Source organism: Nuphar pumila, chromosome 4, assembly GCF_984573655.1.
Source record: "Nuphar pumila chromosome 4, dmNupPumi1.hap1.1, whole genome shotgun sequence".
Classification (NCBI taxonomy): Eukaryota; Viridiplantae; Streptophyta; class Magnoliopsida; order Nymphaeales; family Nymphaeaceae; genus Nuphar; species Nuphar pumila.
In genome coordinates, this window is record NC_143252.1 from 25,379,427 (window position 1) to 25,384,516 (window position 5,090).

General features: G+C 47.8%; 1 pseudogene; it reads right to left on the bottom strand.

Annotated features, from left to right (window-relative positions):
• Positions 1 to 1,312: 1,312 nt before the first annotated feature.
• Positions 1,313 to 3,589, bottom strand: LOC149839688 (ABC transporter G family member 6 pseudogene; annotated as a pseudogene).
• Positions 3,590 to 5,090: the final 1,501 nt, after the last annotated feature.

A 5,090-nucleotide genomic window follows, 5' to 3' on the forward strand; every position in this document is an offset into this window, starting at 1 on the left:
TATCTGCTACAAAATGTTACACACTCAAACACAGAAAAAGCTCAGTCCTAAACAAGCTCGGTGACAAGAGTTCTTAGCTGAATTTGATACGATTCTAGAGTACAAGTCGGAAAGGTCCAATGTAGTAGCAGATGAATTGAGCAGGAAGGTTGGATTGACGGCTTTGATTAGAGATAAAAGTGGGAGTACTGAACCACGGAGCAACCCTCTCAACATAATTCGAGAAAGCTTACGAGAAGACCCCATGGCACATCTTTTCTCTTTGGTAAAAGAAGGAATTAAGACAAGACGATTTTGGGAACAAGAAGGATTGCTGATAACAATTGGGAATCGAGTATATGTACTCTGATGGGGATCCTTACGTCAGGAGATATTGAAGGAGTGTCATGACTCTCCCTGGGCAGGACATTCGGGGCAAGAAAGGACATTGGCATTGATGGAGCGAGTTTATTACTGGCTTCAAATGCGTGATGACGTAGATGGTTACGTACGTACTTGTTTGATTTGCCAATAATCAGAAGACTGCAGGTCTATTAGAGCCTCTTCCCGTCCCAAGCCGACCTTGGGAGAGCATTTCTATGGATTTTGTGGTCAGTCTGCCAAAAGTTGAGGGGCACAATATCATCTTTGTTGTAGTTGATAGATTCTCAAAATACGTGACTTTTGTACCTGGTTCTAACAATTGTTCAGCAGAAGATACAGCTCAACTCTTTGTAAATCATGTCGTAAAATATTGGGGCATTTCATAGAGCATTATCAGCGATCGGGATGCCCGGTTCACAGGTAAATTTTGGAGAGAAGTCTTTCAGTTACTAAGATCAGAAGTACACTTTTCTACCAGTTTCCACACGCAGACAGACGGTCAGACTGAACGTATTAATTAGATGCTAGAAGAATATTTTAGGTACTTTGTAAGTGCAAATAAAAAAAATTGGACGAATTTATTGGCTATCGCTCAATACTGTTACAATCTTCAAAAAAGTGAATCGTCGGGACATACTACATTCGAGATTGTGACAGGACAACAGTCTCAGACATCACACTCTATCGCTTTCCAAGGTCGAGGAAAGACATTCTTTGTATATAACTTTGTCAAGAACTGATCAGACGGAATTAACAAATGCATTTCTACACAAAGCTGCAAAACTAATAAAGAAATGGGCAGATCAAGATCATAGACATTTTGTGTCATTTCTTCCACCCGCCAACCCAACACAATTCAAATTATAAAAAAAGAAAAAACCCAAAATTATCTTTGAAAAAATGAAGAAAATTTAAAAAATTAAAAAATTAAACACCACCACCGCTAGCATCGGGCGGGCTCCACTGCTCCTCACTTACGCTTGTTTTTGCTACCAAGCAACAAGGCGACGTAGAACATGAGCCTGAACAAGAACCCCCATGCCACGGTTACCCAGAAGCAGTCCCACTTGCTCAATTGCGTGATGCTCTGGTCCTTGAGTATGTCCGACCCCTTCGTCACGCACGTCGTCATCGTCACGTTCAAACCCAGCGACCCATTGAGTGCCTTGAGCAACCCGGCCTTCATGTCGTCGCTCAGTCCCTTCAGCGGCGTGTTATCAAACATTTGTGCCCCCGTCGAGAAGCACCTGGACGGGTGGTTGAACTCGTTCTGCAGTACCCCCTCGTAGGGATACTTCACCAGAGAGAGGTAGTGGAACCATATCCAGTAGGGCGGGATCCGATCCCGGTTGATGAAGAAACCGCTGAAGAGGAGAAAGTAGGCTAGGACGGCTACCACCACAGTGTAGCCCAGCATGACGTGGGAGATTACGCCGGAGATGAAGGTGACGAACCCGCTGCCGGCCCAGAAGGAGGCGAATGTTATGAAGAAGAAATAGAAAAAGGCCTCAGCGCCGCCGGCGAGCCCCACGGACCAGAAGGTGATGACCGCGAAGGCGAGGGAGAGGAGGACCAAGGGAGGGGTGGTGGCGATGGCGTTGGATAGGACGTAAGAGGAGCGGCGGTAGGCGTTGTAGGAGGTCTCCCTCATGAAGATGTATCTTTCCTGCAGGAACACCGGGAGCGCGTCCGCGCAGGTGTAGAATGTCGTAGACATGGCGAATGCGAAGAAGCCGAGCCGCTCCTTGACTCCCTTGGGTGAGTTGTCGAGTCGCCAGAAGATGGTACCGAGGATGAACCCGGTGACCATCACAACCGCGAGGCGTATGAAGAAGAGTTCCGGCATCCGGCGAGTGTTCGTCACTGACCGCTTCGTGAGGATGGCCGTCTCCTTCCAGAACGGGTTCGCGAACTCCGGCATCGAATCCGAGCTCCCACCGCCGTCTGCGGCGCTTCCGTAGACGAGCTTCCCGCGAGAGATGCTCGCGCTGATGGCGTCCTTGAGCGTCAGGCCCTGCTGGTCAGGGAGCGGCGATCGAACGAACCGGGTGGCCTTCCAGGAGTTGTGAAAACCAGCTAGGCCCTTGATCCCTCCGGGAGTCACCTCGAGCTCGCGGATGAGGTCGAGGGCGAACTCGGTCTGGTTCTCTTTTTCCGGCACGGGGTGGCCGAACTCCTCCAAAAAGATCGGGAGGTTGGCCGGAGTGCCACTGTAGACGGTGCTCCCACGGGAGAGGAAGATCATTCGGTCGAGGAGGCCGACGATCCGGTAGCTCGGCTGGTGGATGGACATGATAACGATGCTGCCGGTGCGAGCTATCCTCTGGAGGACCTTCACGACCATGAAGGCGCTGGTGGAGTCGAGGCCGGATGTGGGCTCGTCGAGGAAGAGGAGGATCGGGTCGTGAATGATGTCGATACCGATAGAGACCCGACGCCTCTCTCCTCCCGAGACGCCCCGGTGGCCCTCGTCACCGATGATCGTCTTCGCTGCGCGGCGCAAGCCCAGTTGATCAATGAGGGCCTGTACCCGGGCTCGCTTCTTGGCCTTGGAGAGGGTCCTGGGGAGCCTGAACTCAGCCGAGAAGTTGAGCGTCTCCTCGACTGTGAGCATCGGGAAAAGGAGGTCGTCCTGCCTCACGTAGGCCGAAACGGACCGCATGAGCCTCCCGTCGACCGCCTCGCCGTTGAGAGTCACGGCGCCCTTCAGGCTTTCCCTCGCGATCCTGTTCGCCAGGGCGTCGATCAGCGTCGACTTTCCGGATCCGCTCGCCCCAAGCACAGCCAGGATCTCCCCGTCCCTCGCCTCACCGGAAATCCCGTTCAGGAGAGTCCTCGTCTCCGAGAACTTGTCCGTCGCCTCGAAGGATTCCGCTGTCGTCGATGGAAGGGTCTTGCGGAATCCTCCGGAGAACATCCTCTGCCGGATGCGGACGCTGTAGGTCAGATCGGCGAAGGACAGAACGAAAGGGACAGCCTGCATGCGCTCCTCCATCTGGAGGACACGCTGCTCCGGCGAGTTTTCCGTTAGGGTTTCGCCAGCGCGGGCGTCCCCGACGTGCTGGAGGAGCTCGCCGAACGTCGGGCCCTCGTGATGGCTGCTTCCGATGCCGGTGGCAGCCTCGAGGTCGCCGTCTTCATCGTCATTTTGGCCGGAGAAAGGCAAAGGATTCATCTGGATATGCAAATGGTAGAAGCAGAAGAGAGCAGTGGGAGGTAGTAGCGATGGGAGAGGAGTGAGGGGAAGGGTGGTATTTATACTTAATCCATGAGAGGGATTGCAACAGAGAAGGGGCGGGAACTAACGGCGGCGTCACTTTGAAGTTTCCAACTTTTTAGCTTTCAAGCCACCACCGTTAAACTCAACAATTCAACGACGACCGAAGATGATGTCACCCCGTTAGCCATCAATCGACGACCGAAAAAATCTTACGGTTGAAAACTCTTCAAAATTCATTCCTAATTTGGCTTCCCTTGGTTTTTCAAAAAAATAAAAATTGGTGTTCACGTTCAATGTGGTGTTGAGTTGAAAGCTAAAAGGAAAGACGAAACTCCCTTTTCTTGTAAAAAAAAAAACTCATCCTTTTCCAAGAAACAATTACAACACACAAAATCATATTTAAAAAAAAAAAAAACTCTTTAAAAATTACGAATCCAACTTTTCCATATCAATCATCTCAGGTATATATTGGTCGATTTGAATAGAATCAGTCTTTCACCAATTTTCTTGAAAATTGATCAAATCGTTTTCCTTTTCTATTTTTTTGGCGTTCATAATAATAACAACCGCATGTTTATTAGTTATTTGATTAAATGCATTGCTTAGAATTTGATTGGTGATCGGTGATATACGCAACGTTTTCCATATTGCACCCCTTTGTCTTGATGCGTTTCACACAAAACGTCTTTCCACACTAGTGCATGTAACAAACGTGCCCTAAGTGAACGAGCGCTATACGTGACTGCACGCGACCTTCCTCGTGCCAAATTTTGATTTTCACATGTCATGATGCTAAAATAATACACCCACTTAATACATAATTTGCAAAACTCATAACGAGTTTCATGCTGTCACATGCAAAAATCATAAAATTTGTGGGTCCGATAATTGTGAAATTGTGGACGAGTATCACATAAGGTATTGTGAAACTACTTTTTCTTGTAGAATTTCTTACGAGCATATAGCATAAAAGCAAATCCAGGGTTTCAAAAAATCTAAGGTTTTTGTAGTCGCCAAACGAGTGAATTAAACTTATGGCTATTTTTTCAAGTCTAAGCATAGACAATGAGAAAATCGATAGTGCTTCAACGACAAAAAATCAACGGATGACGAGTTTTTTCAATAAGAGCATTTATAGTATAGGTGGCATTGAAAATGAAATCCGCAACCCATTCTCATCATAGAGAACAAAAACCATGATGAAGGCTAAGAACTCTAATGAAATGTGATAGCTGGATATATGTGTTTTCTCTCTATCAACATAAATAAAGTCGATGAATCTCATAATCCACGATCGATTACATGGTATGAGTAGGATAAGAAAAATTAGGAAAACAACATAGAGTGTACTGTTTTTTCTCCATCAAAGATGCAGTGATATACAATATTCTTGAGCCCAAAAGTGAGAGGAATTGAATGGGGTTTAAGGAGTCGGTGTCTGGTGTCTATCCTACTCCAAAATTTGGAGGCCCTAGTTTGTGGCCTCAAATCTCAAAGAGGCCATCCG